Source organism: Sminthopsis crassicaudata, chromosome 4, assembly GCF_048593235.1.
Source record: "Sminthopsis crassicaudata isolate SCR6 chromosome 4, ASM4859323v1, whole genome shotgun sequence".
Lineage (NCBI taxonomy): Eukaryota > Metazoa > Chordata > Mammalia > Dasyuromorphia > Dasyuridae > Sminthopsis > Sminthopsis crassicaudata.
The window spans coordinates 196,104,287-196,127,036 of NC_133620.1; the positions used below are offsets into that span (position 1 = coordinate 196,104,287).

The following is a 22,750-nucleotide window of genomic DNA, read 5'->3' on the forward strand; positions in this document are numbered from 1 at the left end:
GTGAACTATGACAAGGTCAAAGACCACCCCAACAGCAAAAAGGTTCTAATGGTCTCCTCAACTTCAGGGCTGGTATAATAGAACCTTCACTTAGGAGTCATAAGCAACATATAAACCTCAGATGCCTTGGGCGGACTTCCCAATATTTTGATTTTCCTAAGCTGTCGGGATGTTTCTAAGGATCAGACTTTGACACTCTAAGAGGAAGGTTTATACATTCTGTAGTCAGCTCCCAAAGATCTTCGGCTAGGAATCCTCAATTTCCATCTAACAGAGTGAATGGGGGGGGGCAATCTTTTATTGGGAGGGGTGGGCTGGAACAAATGGGGAAGGATTTGGAGAATACCACACTTTCTTGGAGCAGGGTAGAGTCATTATGCTTTATTTACATGCGGTCACCATCTCTTTTACAAACTAGATTACAATTGAAAATGGAATACACAAGGTGATATCTACAGATAAACACTGAGGAAAATAAGCACAGCATCTCTATTTTGTTTGGAAAGATTCTCAAATCAAAAATAGTTTGATCCTCCTGAAGAGATAGGTATGGAGTTGGTTAGTCAATCCATGGCAACACAGAGTTTACAAGATCCTCAGTGAGAATGCAAATGGATAGTGTTCACTCTAAAAGAAAAGTAGGAGCCTCTTAGCTCTTAGATGTTTTGACTGTGGCCATGCACCAAAGACAGGAGTTTAACATCATTCTAGTTTGTACAAGTTGTTAGCAAGAAACTAAAACAGAAAAGACAATTTTACAGATACTGTATACAGATACTTTTTTTCCATTCATGCAACTTTTTTTTTTCTGAAAAAAAAAGTTTAACATGTGAAGCCAAAATGCACAATACATTTTTTTTTTCAAATATTAACTAATTTATCTGGTCCTCCACATCTGTTTACATTTCCAATGCACATGATGTACTAAGACAATTATATGAGAGGAGACTGATTGCCAAGCAATAACATAATTTTAGAGAAATAAATGTCCTAACATATAGCTTTTTAAAGCAATGGTACAAATATTTCTGGAGTTAGGCAGAAGCCTCATAACCAATCGTTCACAAAAGAAAAAAAAATCACAAATAAAATTAAATAAGAAAAATACACAATCGTTCAAATTGCATAAATGTTACCACTTTAGATGCTTAGCGCTTATGTATTAAATATTAACACTAAAACTCTTTAATAACTTGTGTATCTGCTATAAGATCTTTTTTGATGGACATGATTTCAGGAAAACTAGTCTTTTTCCTTTTTGCCCCTTTTCCCAGAGATGCTGAACTTCGTACCTCTTTGCCAATGATTATCTCCCTATAAACCAAACTGGTTTTCTTAATTAAAAAAAAAATCATACTTAATCACATATTCTCAAAATATTCCAAGAAAAAAATAAGAATCAGCGAATTTTAGTATTGGAAAGATTAGTTTTCCTTAATCAGAGTGAAATTATTAGAAGAAAATTTTTTTTTTTTAAAGGAAAGGCAGAACTTTTGATTTTGGTTGTGGGAAAGACTGAAGACCTGAATTTTTCTACTGCTTTTTCTTTTTCCTTACCCATCCCCATGGAATCCCTTACATTCCTGAGGGGAATGATTAAGTGGCTGTGGTACCACTTTGGCCTTGGCTGACTCTTTTAGAAACCCAAATGACCATTAAAAAAAAAGAGAGAAAGAGAGAGATGCATCAGGCACAAGATAAATCTGTCCTAATCATCCTTAGTTCAATGAACACAAATTGTTAACTAACTTGAAATCTTACCCCTATGAATGGGAAATATCTGCTGGTAATATTGAGAGCCACTATGAGCTTCAGAATCCTCAGGCAGTAGACATGTTTATTAAAATCAAAACACACACACAAACACACACACACAATACCACAAAGCCTGCTTTGTACTGTATCCAAACATTCCCCTCTGATTAACATTTTTAAAAAATAAAAAAAAAATTAGTAATAACACATCTACCAAATGACTGTTTTTTTTTTTGTTTGTTTGTTTTTGTTTTTGTTTTTTTGCAAGAATAACATTATGGTAGATGAAAGAAAAAAAAAAGAAAAAATTTCAGATTCATTCACTGCTAAGGATATACCTGAACCTGAAAAGGGCAGCTCATATTCTGCACTTGAGTACATATAGGGAAAGCTTGTAATAAAGCTGTTTCTTAACTTTGGTAAAAGGTGTTTGGGTCTGGAGTCTCAGAGGGTAGTTCCCAAGAGTGCATGTCTGATTAGGAATATTAGTTATTCTTCTGGCAGCCCTCCTCCTACTACCCTTAGAAGTGGGGTTAAGGGAGGGCTGGGAAGGATTGGAATTAGGTTGGCTGATACTAGTGATCAGATCTCCTATGGGAATTGCATTTTCTATTTAGCATCCTACATCTGGAAACAGCTAGAGTAGAAGAGGATTCACTACTTGCTTTCAAACTTTGTTCAGCTGACACAGAAGTCAGTAATGGTACTTCCAGATGAGATGCATGGGCTGAGCAGACAGCAGACTAGCTTTTCCTTTAAGTCTAGTCTGTCAGGAGAGATGAATACCACAAGTGCTACTTCCACCCAGCTCGGGCAAACTAGCAGGGAACAAGCTTCTCTCTTTGGCCTTTTAGCTCCTGGGGCTCCTTTCTGCAGGAGACACAATACAGAATCAGAAGGCTGTTCAATCCTGTGGGAGGCTAAAGGAATGGACTCAAGGTCCAGAACCAGATGGGATCGGAGCTTCCTCACTGTTCTTGAGTCCTTCCCCTCTTGCAGCCCTCCTGGAATCATTCTCTTACAACACCCCCATGCTTAAGCTGTTGTTTTACTGAGTCATTCAATAAAGGGGGAAAAAAAGACTTCCGGTTCAGTTCTGTACCTCCTGATCCCGTGCTTTCTTGCATTAAGCTGTCTTAGATTAAATTCTAATCTGGGTTCAAGATATTTTCTCAAGATAATTTCTGATTAAAACCCACCAAATGTGGGAAAAGTAGAGAATAAGAGATACTTTATAACTGAAGGGAACTAAATGACTCCCCCCCCAAATTAAACATATTTACATATTTTTCTGACCTACTTTCTGCCCTCTTCCACCCCCAAACAGCTTTCAGGTGTGGAGCAACAAAGAAAAATAATTTCCTTATAACTCAGGAATTGAACTGTAATCTCTGGCTCTCTAGCTGGAGCACCCTGGACTCTCATATAGGCTAATAGCTCCCTATCACTAGCTAGTTACGTTAGGTCATCTGACAAAATAACCCCCAAAAGACCGTCCCCCTTCTCCTTCTCCGGCCCACTCTGTTAGCTCGTCCTTTCAGGATAGAGGAATGAAGATGGAGTATTTCTCTTTCACTGATTCTCGACCAGGAAGTCCTTTTGCCTTTCAGAGATGACTAGCAAGGAAAATTTGACAGATGCCTTACTTGGACAATTTTCAAGCTCTCGTTATGGTACAGGAACACAGGAAGCAAGTTCCTGCCACTGACAAACTGACCAGTTTGAATACACTTACTACTACCTTTTGCAATCAAAAGGACAAAATCTTAAGTTGTTCAAAAAAAAAAAAAAAAAAAAAAGGCATGTCCAGATTGGTCTACCATAACCACAACTGCACAAGCATTTACAAATTTTGTGAAATGTAATAAAACAAACAGAATCATCACACAAAACAAGCATGGCAGGGTTGGGGGAGGCACTAAGAGACCATATGGAATGCCCAACACACCAGGGATAATTGCTACCAACATTAGCCCCCAAGATAATGTAAAGAAATAAAAAAAGGGCTTGATACATACAATGGTGGCAGGTGCACGTGTGTGTTTTGTGTGTCGTGGAAGAAAGTCACTATATGCTGCATGGGACCAGTATCAGTGTGAACTTTTACACTGAAACTTTGGTCTGGAATACAGATTTGTATTCTTATCACCCATGCATAATTATTCTTTTCTGTACTCTACATAATAAAATATATTTATGCATTTATATGCATAATGATTTTATCCAAAATGGGAAAAAAAGTCTTCAATGCATGCTGGACCATGGATCCAATGCTGGACTAATTCTTACCAGGTTCTCCCTGTACCAGTGGAACACCCAACTTTCCTCCCTACAAAAGAAACTAACAAAAATAATCACACTTTCCAGGTTAAACAGAAAGCACCTCCTATACAGCACCATCAACTTAAAAAAATTTTGGAAAAAACTAAAAAAAACCAAAAAACCATAAAGTTTCAAATGGCCTTTCATTTCTACCATTTCATTTGTTCAAAAATAATCCAAACTTATAAAAAAAAAATCAGTTTTGTGGGGTATTACCTCTTTTCCTTGTACAGTTCTGGGAGATCTGATTATACATCGAGGTGGAAAATAATCAAGGAAACATTTGAAAAAAATATGAAACATTCAAACTATACTCCCTCCCTTTCTCAGTCTGATCTGTACTTTTCATGTAGAATATCCACTTTAGGCCTGATATACTTGTGAAACGTTTATTTCACTTTCAATGCAAAAGAAACTACCTTCCTCCCTGTCCACTTTTAAAAAAAGAAGAAATTTCTAAGTGGTATTTGGCAATGAATGGGCATCTTAGCTTAATTCTCTGCTGAAAATAGCTGGGTTTCCAATCAATAAAAAGAGGGTCCACTACAGTGAATGGGGATCAATCCATAAAAACCACAGGCCATCCTGATTTAGACAACAGGAATCAGCCTGGGGGTCTCTTTGGTTAGACCCTCCAAAAGAAGCTTCTCATTCAGAATTTTAAAAAAGTAAAACAAAACACTGCATAGGATTCATTGTTCTTCATTTCTCCTGTGCTATGTTCTCTTTTTTGGAAAATGATTGTGCCATTGTTAGGTTTCTAAGGAGAGAACATCAAACAAAACATGAAAGAATATGCTGCTTAGGTTATTTGACTCGTCAGTCTGTAGTCAGAGGGATTCCAGAAGCATGAATGTAACTGGCAAGGGTCTGCTTCCTTCCAAAAATTTCAACTTAACAGGGAAAGAAAGGGTGAATGAATCTAGTTAACAGAAAAAATAAAAAATAACCAAAAACAAAAACAAAAAACAACAAAACAACAACAAAACACTGCATGGGCACAGGAGTGAGAGAAGCAAGAAAACAAGCACAAAACCAAAACTTAAAAGAGCCCATAAACCATTGCTATATTATAACACCACATGATCATTGGCAGGGAACTACTGTTAGAGAGTACACAGTGTCAAAACTGACAAAATGGCGCAGAGGCATTGGGTGCTGTGTCCACAGAAGGTGCTCCATCATCCTGTACAGGGAAGATTTTGCATACGTTCTTGAGTTCAATAGGAGCTTTGCTGGGGGGATGAGGGACCATTAACAGTCTCTGCTTGATTAGGAAAATGATGCAGGATTGATTCACAAAGGTCATTAAGCTGTAAACGGTGTCACTGTCCACTTGCTGAGAGCAGATTTGGCAAAGGGTTTTTTATTTCCTCCTCTTTAGATCTTGTGTCAGTTTGAGGGTCTGAAAGAGAAAAAGAAAGATGATTAGGACAGTTAATATTTAATCTTTTTTATCTCCCCAAGTTACATATGAAACCATTTTTTTACATTTGTTTTTTTTTTAAATTTTGAGTTTCAGATTTTCTCTCTTCCTCTACCCCACTGTGAAGTTATGCAAAACATTTTCTATAAAAGTCATGTTTTGGAAAAAAAAAACACACAAAAAAAACATTGATCTCACCCCCTTATAATTAAAAAAAAAACTCACGAAAAATAAAGTTTAAAAAAATAGAGTATGCGTCAGTCTGTATTCAGACACAATCAGTTCTTTCTCAGGGTATGGATAAGCATTTTTCATCTTAGGTCTTCAATATAGTCGTAGATCATTATATTGCTGAGAACAGCAAAGTCATTCACAGTTCATCATCCCACAACATTGTTATTATTTTTTACACAGTACATTTCACTTTGCTTGAGTTCCTGGAAGACTTGTCAAGTTTTTCTAAGAGTATCCTGTTCATCATTTCCCACAGAATAGTAATATTTTATCGTAATCACATACCACAATTTATTCAGCCAATTAATGGGAACCCTCAAAACTTATTTATAAACTCCATGTCCTATGCTGCCTTAGAATTCATAAACTTGGGGCAGCTAGGTGGTGCAGTGGATAGAGCACCAGCCTTGAATTCAGGAGGACCCGAGTTCAAATCTGGTCTCAGACATTTAACACTTCCTAGTTGTGTGACCCTGGGCAAGTCACTTAACCCCAGCCTCAGCAAAAAAATAAAAAAATAAAAAATTCATAAACTCCTCTACCTTAAACATTTTGATACTTAGGTTCATGCTTTTCACAGGGCAGCCCAACTTTTTCATTATATTATTACATTATATATTAATATTACATAATATAATGTATTTATATAAATGTGTGCGTTTGTATACATACATTATCTAGTACAGTTATGGTCCTGACTTGGGAGAGACTGGCATGTACATAGAGATCTTTTGATGATTAGGATATTTAATTCATATTGTGAACCTTCCTAAGGTTGTGCATTGCCTTTAATTCCTGAAACTATTTGGTATTTACTTTGTGTAGGAGGATGGGGATTATTTCCTTCTTTTAAGGGGGAGGAGGCTTTATATTCTCAGTGCAAAGACAAATTTTACAGCTGAGGAAAATGAGCCCCAGACTTAGCATTTAATAGAAATTTGGTGATTTGAATTTTTCACTCCCACTAAAAAAATTTGGTGAGTTTCAAATTCTGAAAAAGCTGGTTACTTGACAAATACCACAAGGACCAAGATCCTATAGGACAGTCACAATACTCAGATTCTTCACAATATTTGTTTTTCTTTCCCCAAATGTCCCCAAACATAAGAAGGTAAGTAAAATAAGCAATTAGGATACATCCCCCCCCCCCAAAGGCAAATGTCTGGAAGTTGAGTTCTTTGGCTAAAACATGGGAATTGTGGAGAGGGATGAATACTAGCATTCCTTTCCAAAAGCCAAGCAACCTTTTGTTCCTTTCAGCTAAAAGTCCCAGTAGAAAAGGATGGGTTGCTTAGATTATAGATTTAGAACTAGAATAACCTCAAATTTACCATTTAGCATCTTCCTGATAGAGCACCTACAATTCAGGGTTGTTGTGTAGAACAAATGATATATGTGTAAATATATATATATACACATACACATGTAACACATTCAGTTCAGTTTTGTTTGAGTCTTCATGACCCTACTGGTCATGAAGAAAACTGGGGTTCTTCTTGGCAAAGATACCTAAATAGTTTGTTATTTCCTTTTCCAGCTCCTTTTACAGATGTGGAAACTGAGGCAAACAGAGTTAAATGAGAGTTAGGTGAGAATTCCTCTTTTAGCTGGACTTTAGGATACAACCTTCAAGATCTTTCTGCCAGACATAACTCTAGGCTCCCATCATACAATCATCTGAGTCTAAATCTCCTTCCTCCCATTTTAAAGGCAAGGAAAAGGAGACCAGGGAAGGGTTTATGTGATTTGCCTAAAATCCCCCAGATTGTAAGCATCAGAGGTAGGATTATGGGATCATAAATTTGGAGAAAGAAGAAACTGTAAAAATTATTTAATGCAATCCTTCCATTTTGCAGATGAGGAACCAAGTGTTAAGTGAATTATCCAAGGCTATATAGTTAGTAAGTGCACAAGCCAGTATTCAAAACCATATCTCACTGTAAATCCTGGTATTATAAATTGGAATTATTTTGAACCCAGAACCAGTATCCTATGCTGCCTTAGCATAAACTCCTCCACCTTAAAACATTTTGACACTTATATAAGGTCATGCTTTTTCACAGGGCAGCCCAACTTTTTCATTAACTCTTCATTACCAGGTGGGCTAGAAACTGTCACCTTTGTTAGGTGCTAATTTAGTTTGCATTGATGGGGGAATTTAAACTCCCTACACTATGGGAGATTAATTAACATCTAAGTAGAAAGTTCCCAAATTTGATTCTTAATCATTAAAAATCAGAAGAAAAACATATGTGTACACACACACACACACAACAAAATAATCTAATCAGCGACTAACATTTCTGCCTCTCACATTCCTCTCAGAGAAAAAGACAAGATATTTGAAAATGGATCTGAATAAATGCAAAGTACACAGTCTGATTTAGATTTAGAGTGGCCACTTAATATGAACTGATGAGACAAGAAAGCATATGTTTGTAGAGTACCCAGCAAATGTTGCCATCCGAAGAGCTTTTCATGGTAGCAAAAAACTGGAAACAAAGTAGATGGTCACTGATTGGGAATGGCTAAACAATGATGCAAAGGAATATTATTGAACTACCAGAAATGGCTATGAAGACTTCAAAAAAGCATTGGAAGACTTCCATGAATGGATGACAAGTAAAGATGATTCGGGAAAAATAATGTTACCTTTTGACTACAATGGCATAAATGGGAAGAAGAGCAACCTATGAAATGGTAATAACTAAGTGTGGCCCCCCAAGAAGAATAATGTGAATGTATCTCTCCTTTCTTCATGGAGGGAGAGGAGGAAGGAGAGGGCAGGAGGGATCATGGCTCACATAGGACTCTGCAAAGGACTGCTGTTTGGGTTAATATACTTGTTAGTTTTGCTGAATAGTCTTCCCTTCTTTTTAATTTTTTTGTTTTAAGGGACAGATCTCTGGTATGGGAGAAGAAGAAAAAAGAAAAATACTGGGAAATACAAGTCATGCAAAACAAAACTTATCATTATAATTTTTTAAAATGCTACAATGACAGGCCTCTGACCACAAGTTGTCTTATTTATGTGGGGGGAGGGAAAGAAAAATTAAATTAGATGGATACAACACAATCTTGGATAGAATAAAATTTCATAAAACAGACAGCAAAGATGGAAATGAAGCAATCATCAAGATATACTAGCTGCCCGTCTTTTTACCAGCTAGAGAGAGAAGGTGATGAAAGATCCCATCAATAAATCCACAAACAAATATGTCACATACATCTGCAACTTCCCATCAGGGGTGACATTATGGTAAATGCATTTGGAATTTTCACAAACGTACTTGTGACTTTAAGTCTCAATCTGTCCCTTTGAAATGGCATCCTTGCTGAAATTACACCCTTTGTATACAAATATGCAGGAAGCTAGCCTAGTCATGTTTCGGCTCTAGAACAGAACACACACACATGAGGGCTCTTGTTAACTGCTATACAGCCTATCTTTTAGTGAATTTCTTTTCTCTCTTCCTTTCCTTTCTTCTTTTCCTCTCTCTCTTTTCTTTCTCTTCTTTTCCTCCTTTCCTTTCCTTTTTTCTTCCTCTCTTCCGTCTTTCTCTTTCTTTTGAGAAAATAGGGAAACAGATCAAGAAAATATCCATTTGTCCCCTCTCTGTTGCTCATTTTTAAAATTTTGGTTACTTAAGAGGTTTCAAACTGTTTTGTAAAAACTAACTAAGGTCATCTCTGGGCTATGAGAAGGCTTCCTTTGTTGGTGAAAAGACTCAAAAACAATGCTTTTCTCTCTGTTCTTGTTGCTCATGTCCCTCAATCAGCAGGAGGGCCCCAGCCCATGTCCTTTGCTTTGCCTCTACTTGGTTAGTGGGTAGTTCTTCTTGTCAAAATAACATTTCATAAACCACAGACTAACATCACTATGCAATGAGTCAGCAGGGAACCAAGTCCCCCTGGTCCCAGTCTTAACTTACTGCAAAGTGCCAGGAGAGAAGTGGTAGCCTATTACCTAATTCAGGTGCTTTTCCCTTTGTAGTTCCCCTTGGTGTTAATTAGGTGGCCCTGGAAAGCAATTCCGAATGGAAAGATGAAACACTCGGATCCCCAAGTAGAGAAGCAGAGTGATATATGGCCCTGAAGGGGCCTGCCTGGATGGGGTACAGTTGGGAGGGTAACCAAAACAATCTGGCAAAGGTGTTCTGAGGGAACAACTGTTAGCCCCGAAATAGTCAGGGCCTGGTTCCCCAGGCCAGGGAACCAGGAAACAATTCCCTCACCAGAACGAAAAGTCTTCAGAGGCCTTCATCATGAAATACATAGAGGTTAATCATCATCTCACAGAGAATATACATCAGTATTTTCCTTGTTTTCTTTCCTGGCCCATTACCACTTATGACAATACGTCAGAGAACTTACTGCAGGCTTCATAGGTAATGGAGCTCACTGGGAGATCTGCTCAGGAGAATGCCTTTTTTCTTCTCTCTCTCCTCTCCTTCTCTCTCTCCCTCTCTTTCTCTGACTCTGTCTCTTTGATTCTTTCTTTCCTTTCTTCCTCTTTTTAATCTTCCTTCCTTCCAAGATTGAGAAAGGAGCAGGTACATGCTTAGAAATAGTCCTTGCAAATTTAACAAAGAGAGCTCATAGTGTTCCTCTGCACACTTACAGGGCTGTAATCTGTCACAGTGGAGAGTCAGTTTGGCTTTAGAATGGCAAGTTATGGGTTTAAATCTAACTCCTGATACATACTGATGATGTGACTCTGACAAGACTGTCAACATTTCAAAATCACAAGCCATTCTCTGTATTACAAATTCCTGAATAGCACTACAGATCCAGATCAAAAAAAGATAAAAATCCATGGGGTGGGGGAGAACTGAGCTGATTTCCCTGATTCTGCAGACTGTAAAATACTGTAAAAGCACAACTTAGTATCATGTAATTTTGAATGAATCGCCTTATGAAATGATGGAACTGGGGTGGATGAGCTGGAGGGTTCCTTCCAATTCTCCATCTATGATGGTATAATGTTGGTGGAGGCATCTCTAGTGGATGAGAGTGCTTACACTTAAAGAGTCCAAGATTTCAATTCAAATCCCATCTCTGTCACTTATTACCTATGTGATCCTAGACAAGACACTTAACCTCTGTCTTTCAGTTAAGGCAGTTGGACTTCAAAGCCTCTAGGGAACCCTCTAGCTCTAAATCCCTGATATTAAGCTGTCACTATGGACCAGAAAAATATAATCATCTGAGTAACCCCTTATAGTCCATTATATAGAACCCCCTTACAGTCCAATATAAAGAAGATGATTTTTAAAAAAGAAATGAGAGAAAGCTGAGTCTTTGTAAAGGCTCAAAGTTGTTGCATGTTAAACTGATTTGAGTTAGGATCTGTCTTTTTTTGAATCCCTAGTGTTTTGCACAGTACCTGGCACACAGTAGGTGCTTACTAAGTGTCTACTGATTGATTGAATGAAGGAGAAGAGAGAGAATATGAAACAATAAACCATTCTGCTAGACTGGGAATCAAATAATACCTAAAGCTAGGGTTACATGCCTCCTAGATTGTGATAAAGTATCACTATCAAAGGGAAAATGAATTAGATCTCTGTGTGTTTTTCAAATACATAACAGATTAAATACATTTCTTTAAAAAGAAAAGCAACTTTAGAGATGAGAAAAATCCTAGACCTTACTGTTATCAGGCAATATACCATCAGAAAAAAAATGCTACTATAGAATTCTTAATTACCCTTACATTTCATTCATATGGAGGAACGTGTAAAGAATACCCCCAAGAACTTTGTAAAGCTTGCAAAGCTGTATCCCTCATTTTTCCCCCCAAAATCAAGATGGTGTTGAATACAAAGAAAAAAGAAATAGAGAGGCCAAATGATGCAGCCGGTTCTAAAAATATTCGTTTATGCTGTCATCTGGCGAGAGTATGTCATCCTATAATCTTGGCATCTGCAGGGACAGCAAGTTTCTGTCTAATTATCACTGAGTCAAGTGACTACACATGATGTTCTAAGAACGGGAAACACCTCCCTGACCCCCCTCCTCAAATATAAAAAAAACCTAAACAAAAACATAACCCCCCCCAACCTATTCAAGTGGTAGAAGATGAGACCATAAATGTTTGTACTGCTGTCCTCCCACAACTTAATTCCACTGAGAAAAACATGAATTTTTTTAAAAGGATTATTTTTATCTTCGTGGCAAAGGGAGAGGAAAAATGGGGAAAAAATTGGACCCCACTGCTGAATACAACATAGGAAAAAAAAAAAAAAAACAAATCCAAATACCCAAACCAGCAGGATGAAAGCTTCACAACTCCAAATCCATTAAGCTCAGTGACTCTTTTCTATAGCGACTAAATAACAATATTAGGTGAAAGTGGGCCTAATTAAAGTGGTCCACTAAGGAGACCAGAAGCTCCCCTTCTTTCCCTCTCTCCCTCTCTTTCTTTCTCCAGATAATTTAAACCCATTTTCCAGCCCTTGTGATATACTAGGAAGAAAAATTGGGACAAAAAAGGAAATGAAGCAATGACAAATTAGCTTGAATAGAACCCTTCAAAAAGATTCTAGGCAATTGTTGCAGACACTGAGGATTAAATTTGCTTATCTCTAAAGCCAAAATTAACATGGGTAGCAAAAGATTTGGTTTAATGCCTCTGAGGTACAAGATGCATCATACTGATGAAGAGTTCAGACTTCTCTAAGTCTTTTTTTCATCAATGAGCCTGGTTTCATTTCACTTTTCTAACCTTGAAGAGGTTCTTTTTGTCTCAAACATTCCTAGAGATGGGGTGGTACAATGGAAATCAAATCTAGACTTAGAGCAGTGGCTCTCCACTTTTTTTCCACAGTGGTAGAACCCTTCAATTTAAACAAGACTTTGGTAGAATCCTCCTGGTAAAAATTCTCTAAAATTATTACTTTTAATGACTATTAATAAACATCATAAAGTTCATAAAAAGCCCAACAAACTTGTGGTGTTTTTGGATTCCTTGTGGCAATCTAAAAACCACTAACTCAGAGAAACCATGTTAAAATCCCAGCTCTGCAAACCTATCCAAACTTAGGCAAGTCACTTCACACCTGTGAGCCTGTTTCCTTCTATGTAAAAAGAGAGAATTAGACAAGATCTCCAAGAAGATTTTTCAGTACTCCACAGAAGAGAATGCATAGGACTTAAAAGTCAGAAAGATGTTGACTGAATCCCCAGCTCAGACATTCCCTCTTTTCAGTTCTAGGAATTTTCACCAATTTTTCCCAAGCCTCCTGACTTCTTTCAAATTCCAGTTAAAAAATACCTCCTTCTTTCTGAATTCAATTTTGGCTTCAAACACTTACTAGTTGAATGACCCTAAGCAAGTCACTTAACTCTGTTTGTCTCAGCTTCCTTATCTGTAAAAGGATGAGGATAATAGCGTCTAACTTACAGTGTGGTTCCAAGATCCAAAGGGGAATATATAAATAAAGCATTTTGCAAATTTTAAGATGCTATAGAAATATGAGTTATCATCATCATTATTACTAAACAGTGAATTACTGAACATGAAGATGTGGGGACATCAATTTTTAGCTTAATAACTCATCAGACAGCTTTCTAGGATCAGGGAGGAAGGAAAGAGCAGTACACTTAATGTCTACATAAGGAAGATTATCAAAGATACAACAAACCAAGTTGTGACAGTTAAGTTTTTTGTTTTTGCCAGAAGAGTTAGGAGATACAGCACTATAAATTTCTGGTCACCAGGGATCCCAGGTTAAGAAAAGCAAGGAATGAACTGATTTTCTAGTAGCGGGCAGGACAGGGAGTGAATTAGTATTTGGTCAGAGAATTTCCCAAAAGAAAAAAATCAAGACATCTAGCTCATAAGTTATTTAGTGTTTCTTAAAGGCTTAATTAAGGCTCAGTGGAGTCTAAGATGAGGCAGGAATGGAGAAGGAACAGGAAAAAGGTGTTTGTCATCTGTTTATGTCCCATGGGAAGTTTGCTAAGGTATTATTTTCTAAAATTCAATATTCAGCCTTGACTTAAAACATATGTGAGTTGCTTCAGGGGAGTTTCCTGATAGTACACCAAAACTTGCATGTAGAGATAGTCAAAGGAGTCTTAATACAGCTTCTCTCTCTCCTCCATCCCTCTCTTCTCTCCTTCCTCCTCTTCTTCTTTCTCTCTGTCCCTCCTACCCTCTCTGTCTCTCTCCCTCCTTCTCTTTCTCTGCCTATTTGTCTCTCTCTCTCACACCTCCATTCAGCTGCAAAAACTAAAATCTGTGTAGCCATTACCTCCTAGGTTCTGGGAATTTCAGTCTACCTGTGAACTGTGAGTTTCTTATGAAATCCTAGGATGGGGAGTAGGAGGGAGGGAAAGGTAAGGAAAAGGAAGTCCAAGCTCAGAGGTTTTAAGGAGAAGATGATGGAGGGCTGTCAAAAAGAAAGATTCCTGCAGTAATATTAGAGGAGTTCCATTTTTTTTTTTTTTGCTGAAATCTTTAGGTTCAACTCATTATTAAAAAGAAAAGTTATATTTATTTTGTAAATTGGGCAAAGAGATAGTTTTGTTTTGGTGTGGGTTTTTTGGTGGTGGTGCTGGGAGCTCAGTGTCCAACATGGTATTTAAGATGGCAGATATATTGTTTAGGTTCTTCAACTTGCAAAGCTTCCAGACTAGTTTAGGACAAATAGAGAAGTTATATTAAGTATGGAAAAACCAAAATTAGGTATGAAGTTTGAATTTTTCAAGTCCACGATGTCAGTAATAGCTTGATTTAATATGCTTTTACTCACTTTGGGATAAATAGTTTAAGTATGAATATAATGCCCATTTTATGGATGAGGAAACCAAGGTTGTGAAAATAAGTGATTTATCTGGGATCATACAACTATTAAGGACCAGAGTGAAACTCAAAGGCTTGTAACTCCAAATTCAATGCTTTTTCCATTATGCCATACCTTTCCTTGGCATTGGCAACCCTCCCCAATCTATTCCTCCTGTCAAGTCAAACCCTCCTGCCTATCATTCCTCAATTCACCATTCTAGTTACTATATGTTGGTTTCAGCTCACTGTCCCTCAAACACTGAACATATTTTACTTGTGTTTTTTGCTCATGCTGTTTCCTCTGAGGCTTGGAATGTCCTTCCCCATCATCCTCACTCACATAAATTCTTCACATCCTTCTGGGCCCAGGTCCAGTATCACCTCTATAAAGCCTTCCCTAGACTATAGAACAACAGTGTACAAACTGTCAGGTAATTTCTGTAGCAGATGTTTTTGCTTAACTGTTTCTCTGTCCCAAGGCAAGGCTCAATCTTGAGGGGGAGAGTGGGGTAGTGAATGGTGAATGATTGTGTTGTAAAGACAAAAAAAAACCCCAAAACATATGTTTTTTAAAAAATGTGATAATACATTTCTCAATGGCACCAGCCATAAGATCTTTCCTATTTCTGAATTCCTAGGACTGTCTATAATACTGCATCATAGAATTATATATGGCTTTATATTATTTAACTTGTCTTTTATGTGAGTATGTGCCTTACTTTTCAATGAAATTATAAATTCCTTGAGAAACTCCTGTTATCAACTATTTGAAAGCCACTATGGTATGTTTTGTGAATTGTAATATAAAGTACAATGTAGTTAAGGAAATAATACTTCTTTCTATCTACTATTGTGTCCAGCTCAGGATTAGACTATACAGCAGCTATTCGATACATATTGATTGAAACAATTACCAAAAATATCCACCCCCCTAATCTTTGTCAATCCAAGTCTTAGCTAGTTCAATGTAGTTTCTCCTCAACCAATGAATTATTAGGCCTTAATTAAAAACCCAAAATTCATTAACCAAGGAGCTGAAGATATAAAGACAAAAAGTACTTCAGGTCCTCAGTATTCTTATCAGTGTGATAATGTTAAGTCAGATACTCTCTAATTGTTGGATACCTTTTAAAGATACTTCTAAGTCTAAAACTCTAATTTACAGAGTTCACAGAAATCTCTTCTCCTACAGTACTTAAGTCTATGTGGTACAATTCCCAACTTACTTATATACTATCTTGTATTGTTCACTAATTGTTTGGTAGGCACATCACCTGCCAAAATAGACTGAAAGTTCTTTGAGGTTAAGGATTAAGATATACATGTGTGTTCATATGTGCATCCATCCACCACCTTCTGTCTATCTCTATCTATCTATCTATCTATCTATCTACCTATCTATCTATCATCTATCTTTATCTGTCACTATCTATGTTCAATATCCCCACAGTGCCTAAAATTCAGTATCCTCACAGTGCCTAAAATATTGCATGGCACATTTAACGTTCAAAAGTCTTTATTTGTCATTTTTAGGAGGATTCAATAATCTCTTCTCTCACCCTATTTTTTGAGCTTCAATCACATCCTTTTACCACTTCAAAATTTAGGAACTTTGTCTACTGTGCGATCGTGAAATAAAATAAAATCCTTAGTTCTGAGCCTCAAGCAGTTGCTCCGATAAATTGATTCATCATTTAAAACAAAAGGGAATGAGAGGAAATGCTTAAGATCATAAACCACATCTTGAAATATCACAATGTTTATGTTCACTGGGTGTGACTAGCTTGTTCCATGCGTCATCACATTAATTGAAAATCCCTTGGCTAAGCAAGGTTGTCAACTGCTTGAATAATGAGGGGAACATAAACGTTACTGCCCCTTGAAGGTTGGGGTGCCCCCATTCTCATCAATGGTGATGACTGCTAATGGTTAATTGCATAATATTTGGTTTGGAGGGGTCCTGACATTAAAAGGAGAGCCTCATTCTATGGCTAGAACTGAGCATGGTTGGGAATTGTTTGAAGGGTACGAAAGCCATATGTGCATTAATTTTCCCAAGCCACACCAAAAGTGGTTCTGAAAGGAATCCTGGCCTTAATTACTTAGTAGCACGCCAAGGGCCAGCACTGAGAATAAACTCTGAGGATGTAACCAAAAAACAACTGGTGACATGACTACAGAGACCTTCCCTCCTCCACTGAATCCAAGGGCAATGGATGACAAGGAAGGGAGAAAAGAGATGGGAAAGGATGAATGGAGATGAGAAGGGCCAGTGGAGGCTACATTCATGATAATAAGGAAAAGAATCTTTCTCTGTCACTGGCTTCAACTGGAATACAGATTTCAAGTTGTGATAAAAATCCATGTCCCAGCATTTGAAATACCAAATAAATAGTTTAGCAGCATTACCAGCAGTGAGTGGATTGGCAGTAGTAGACTAGCTGGAACCATCCCCAGGCAGGAGCCCTACTGGAACTGAATTCTCAATGACCATAAGAGGTGAACCTGCTGACCAAGATGTCAAAAAAAGAGATGAAGAAGTATTTTATCCTGCTTAGACTGCTATCATCCATAATTACAGATATACTGCCTTGTTTATTAGCCAATAATCATTGATTGATTATCCTAATATTCTTAAATCAGTTTGTGTCTGTTTAAATTAAATTAAAATTGTATCTGTTTAATCATTTGAAAATACAATTAACCATTTGTGATTCTTATTTGCAGTGATAATGTATGAAAAAGGAGGTTTAAATGAAATTGAAAATCCTCCCCTTAAAATTCTCAAATTTCATCCACTAATCTTTTCCTGTACATCCTTAATTTCTCCAAGGAGTCAAACTGTACCCATCATTACATTTTCATACAAGTATCTAGAATTACATATGTGTGCTGCTATTTTATATTCCAGATGTCTATCATTACAACAAAAAAGACCAATGAATATTTACTAAACTACTACTATGTAACAGATATTGTATTAGGCTCAAAGAATGACCCTACTTGTAAGGAACGTCCATCCTGTCAAGACTAGAACTTAAGTTTTATTTTTTAGATGCAGAGTATTACTCTTTGGAATTTTTTACTAAGCAAAAGCAATTTCTACGTTTTAATTCCAATGGTGAAGAGGGTACTTCTATGCTTCTAGGGTACTTTAAGGTTCATAAAGCACTGCTCTCACATAACAACTTCATAAAGGTAAATAATGCAAATATTAACCCAACTAGTATTAGAGGGATCCAAAAGCAGGAATTTTCTTCCAAGTCTTGGACTTTTCCCAATATACCAGTCAATTAAAAACAAGAAGCTGTGGGAAAAGCTTAACATCTGGAATATATAATCAGCTTTGAGGGACTTTCTATTGCTGGGGGGAAGGAAGTATAAAAATTTCTCTGCCTGATTTTATTTTTACAGGAAAAAACCCCAAACCCCAAATTGGAGGAAATGAATCAAAGGATCTACTATAGAAGGCAGGGTAGGTTTTTACCTTTCTAGAGAAATACAAGAATGATGCCTAATATGAAGTCTTAGCAACAGGAAAATGAAAAATCTAGTTTCCCCTTCTTTCTTTAGAGGGAGTTGATGAGATTCTGGGGTGATAGGTATGATGTAAGAGGTACAGGACTAGGATTCTCTTTTAATATCCTTATTAATATCTCCTTACAATATCCTGAAATTAATGAGAGTTTCTAATATGCATTCAATTCAACAAACATTTATTAAGTGCCTACAGTGTACAATTCTAGGCAGTAGAGATACAAGGGAAAAAAATAGTCCTTGCCCTCATTAAGCTTCTAGGATGTAAGCAGGAGTGATTAGGATGCCTGGACTATTAATGTGCACTCAACAGACATAATTAAGATGTAGGGTTCTTTATCAAGCACTGTTTTAAAGATCCTAATGAAACAATTTAGGTCCTGAACACCTGTTTACTCCCTCATTCCTCTTTTATTTCCCCTGAGGCAATTGGGGTTAAGTGACTTGCTCAGGGTGACACATCCCTCATTTCTTTTTGACCAATGCACACCTGTCTGTCTCCAGCAAAGCTGGTATCCTTCATAGCCATATTAAAGGTAGTCTGGAATTACTACTTTTGAAATGCTTCACCAAATCTCATCCCACTCAAAATCAGATAATTTTTATAATTTTATTATTAAAGAAACCCCAAAGGATTCTAGATTATTAGATACTAGATTCTATCCAGGTATATGGCTGGTTGTTCTTCACATTTCCTATATCTTCCTTAAGAAAACTCATTTAATTTAGCTGTACTTTTTTTTTTTTGGAGGGGGGGGGATGAAGGGAGGTAATCAGAGTTAAGTGATTTAGTGAGGGTCAACACAGCAAATGCCTGAGGCTATTTTTGAACTCAGATGCTCCAGACTTCAGAGCTCTAGAGAGCAACCTAGGTGCCCTAGCGAGCAACCTAGGTGCCCTAGCTATACTAAGACCATTGAAACAATGGTCTTATTAAACTTTAAAGGCAATATGTTCTTTATGGAGATGCATACTATCTTCCAAACCCATCTTCCGTCAGTTTAGGATGGGAACTCCTGAAGGAGAAATATGTGTTTCTTCTTGGCACTCTAGAGCATTTCAAGCCCTAGAAGGGATGAAACAAAAGTTCAGGGTAGAAACTGAGGGTGAGGATTTGAAATTCTAATAGCAAGTTGTACGCAACAGATTTACAGTTTCATGTACAATCACCTTTTTTATTATACTATGTCACAGAAATGCTTGCTTTATTAACGAAGTTAAAAATAAGATAAATTTTAAAAATTAAAAAATAAACTCTAAAGATTTCCACCTCTAATCATATTTAGTATGTTGACAATTGTTTCAAAAGGTGGGATGGAGGGGATAGATTTGCAAAGCAAAATTAATTTTTGCTCTTACATTTTAAAAAACTAAATATATATCATACAGTCCTTTAAGGGAGGAAAGAATGATAGCAAGTTAACAATGGGCTTCTTTGAACTCCAGAAAAGTTAGGAATCACAGGGCAAAGTCTGAAGCTCAGTTCTGTGGTGGTATAGTGGACAGAGCATTAAAGTTGAGAAGATGGGGTTCAAGGGTGGAGAAGGGAGCAATTTATCAGCTGTGTGACATTTGGTGAACCACTTCAGCTCTCTCCTTCTCCACAGGATGAGGGATGTTGAACTACAGGCTCTCTAAGGCCTCTTACAACAGTGAGCTCTGATCTTGTGATAATGATTATAATTCTCTGGTGAGCATAGTGAGGCAATCTCCCCCGGGCATGTCCCCGAGCCCTTGGGGCTATCAGGCTTGCTGAGTTGGCAATGTCAGGCTGCACCATGACAACTACTCTCTCATTCCCAGTGAAAGCAGAATTGGTCTGAAAGTGCATCACATAGGTAAGCATGAAACATTTCCATGTCCTAATAATGAGGGAGATGAGGGATAGAGGTGTTCTGCCAAGAACCCATCAACTGTTTAGGAATATCTGGATTTGAAATAGTCCATGAAAAAATGCAGGCAATGCAAGGGGCAATGTTGAAAAATTATCTGTGCATATGTTTTGAAAATAAAAAGCTTTAAAAAATTATTACTAAAGATAATTTTTTTGATTTGCAATTGAGAAAACTTCCAAAAAGGCATTTATGAGAGAATTCTCATTCCATGTCCAAATCCAGGAAGTAACAATTATGCAGTAATTTTGTTTTTCTGTCCATCCTCTACCTTCAGTCATTTATTCTTTACAAGAGCCGCTCTTACCAACACAGGCCGTCCTTATCCCCCTTCTGGGAAGCTAGTTTTAACAGCAATAATCTGAAGCCTAAGGAGCTATTTATAATCCTCTCATTCAGCAGCCAGGTCCAAGGTTATCTGAGAGTAGTAGCCCCTTCACTGACAGATGCATGGGATGCCATGAGCATCAGAGGCTAGGAACAGCAGTAGCCGGATGTGGGAGCCTTGGAGAAAAGAATGTCCCTGACTTGGAATGTCAGCTCTCTCCCTAGGAACTCTCTCCTAAAGCTGTGTCAACTTTTTTCTGCCAGCAATGAGAAAGATCCAGACAACTCTTCCCTTTCTGAATGACAAAAGGTCAGCCTTTGGACCTCTGAAAAGCCTGTGGTGAATGTGGGGGAAAAGCATCTTTCTCTAGCAAAATTTATTCAAAGCAGAGGCTGGATGATCTGTGGGACCACAAGCAGGTGAAGTCCCCTTGGAGAGACTCCACTATAGCCAGAAGTCAAATCACCCCTTCTTCGAATGTAAATAATCCCCTGGAGAAAAAGCAACACTGATCTGGTGTACGCTAGTCCTAAAGCCCAAGACCAGCACTAAACAAGGAGAAAATAGTTACCGGAGCAGGTCAAAGCAGCAACTTTTGGGAAGCAGGCAGGATAGAAATCCAAAATTAATAACCTGCAAATTGTAAAACTACTGCTCCTTTGCTAGGATGCTTAACTGGGGAATCTCCCTTAGTGGAAGACATGGAACAAAAAGCCAGGTTTCAAATGAGAGGCATGTGTGGTATAATAGAAAACTAACTGGATCTGAGGATCTAGATTCAAATTCTGCTTCAGACACTACTTATCAATAATAAGACATTATTTCAGACATTATTTATCAATAATAAATTGATGTAATTCAGGACAAATCATTTAGCCACATTGAGTTTCGTTTTTTTTTTTTTTAACTCTCTGGTCAAACATAATATATAATAAATATATATATATGTATATATATATATAATAACTATAATATATATGTACATAAATATAATGTATAATAATATGCCTTACAGGGGTGTTGTGAGGATCAAGTGAAATAATGTTTGTAAAAATAATGGAAGATATGCTAAGTATCTGGAGTTTCATTTTTGTCTCTGCAACTTCACCCTTGCCAGAGTGCCTGGAGGATAAAAGCAGTTAATAAATACATGCATAGTGATTAACTGCTTGAAGTATTTTACAAACCTGAAAACACTTCTGTCAGGTTTTTGGAACCTCTTCTTGGTTCTGGACCCTTTGACAATCTGGTGAGGCTTGCGGAGCTCTTTTCATAATGTTTAAAAAACATTTTTTGGATTTTTTTTTTTTTGCTGAGGCAGTTGGGTTAAGTGACTTGCCCATAGTCACACAGCTAGGAAGTATTAAGTGTCTCAGATCTCGATTTGAATTCAGGTCCACCTGACTCCAGGACTGGTGCTCATAGCTATCAACTAGCTATCCCGTCATGTTTTTAAATTTATAAAATATGGAATATTATAGGTAAGTCTTGCAATGGTTAGAGCACTGGGCAGACAAGCTTAACCCTGTTTGTCTCAGTTTCCTCACCTGTAAAATGACGTGGAGAAGGAAATGGCAAAACCATTCTAGTATCTTTGTTAAGGAAATCTCAAATATAGTTACAAAGAGTTCAACATGACTCGGCTGAACGAATCACAAAAATTCCCTACTGAATCAGACTGCCTTCCCCAATGCTTTTGGTATGACTATGGACCTCACTTTACTATGGGATGTCTTAATTTCCTTATTTTTAAAAATAGGAATGGTACTTTCTACTTCATGGGTTATGATGAGGAAAGTTCCTTGTAAACCTTAAAGTGAAGTGTGTGTGTGTGTTCTCACAAGCCCCAAGCATTTCTGAGCTCCATTTCCATTCTTTCTACCTGCAAACCTAATTGTCTGATTCCACATTCTAGTGTCAGTTCAGGAGGGGACTGAGCTTGGTGCTCTAGGGTTAAGTGACCCATTTAACCTGCCTGGCTCATGGTTTCCTCATTTGGAAAATAAGGAAGGTGACAACATGACTTCTTAGGTATATCTTCCAGCTCTAAATCTATGAACTCTTCCAAGAATAAGAAAACAAGAGACTGTTCTGTCCCACGGTGGATCAGTGAAGCGGAGAAACTCTGGCAGAAAGAAGCAGATGGTGGATATGGAAATGGAGGCAAGAAGGCTAATTTGGGGAAAAAGAAAAGATGACCTCATATTCCCTCAAGCCCCCTTATCACATTTTGTATTTCTGCTACCTTTGTGACAATAGGACCTATTTTCTAAGCAGCTGGAGTTTGGACTCTGTGTTAACAGAAATACTCACCCAAAGGGTAGAACCAGAGGAAGATTTTATGGGACTCCTAATATGGCACTTTTTTCAGGCCTTTAAATGTCAAAGGATGAGTGACTTTATATATGTCAGTCCTGCAAAATGAAGCTGCCTCATAATATCCTAAGACAGATGGTATTATACAG

General features: G+C 37.4%; 1 protein-coding gene across 1 annotated transcript in view; it reads right to left on the reverse strand.

Annotated features, from left to right (window-relative positions):
* Nucleotides 1-366: 366 nt before the first annotated feature.
* Nucleotides 367-22,750, reverse strand: part of FOXO3 (forkhead box O3) — a 163,520-nt gene continuing 141,136 nt past the window's right edge. Inside the window, exon 3 of the mRNA XM_074310144.1 lies at nt 367-5,482. The gene's annotated coding sequence lies outside the window, so the exon portion shown is untranslated. The remainder of the gene's footprint in view (nt 5,483-22,750) is intronic.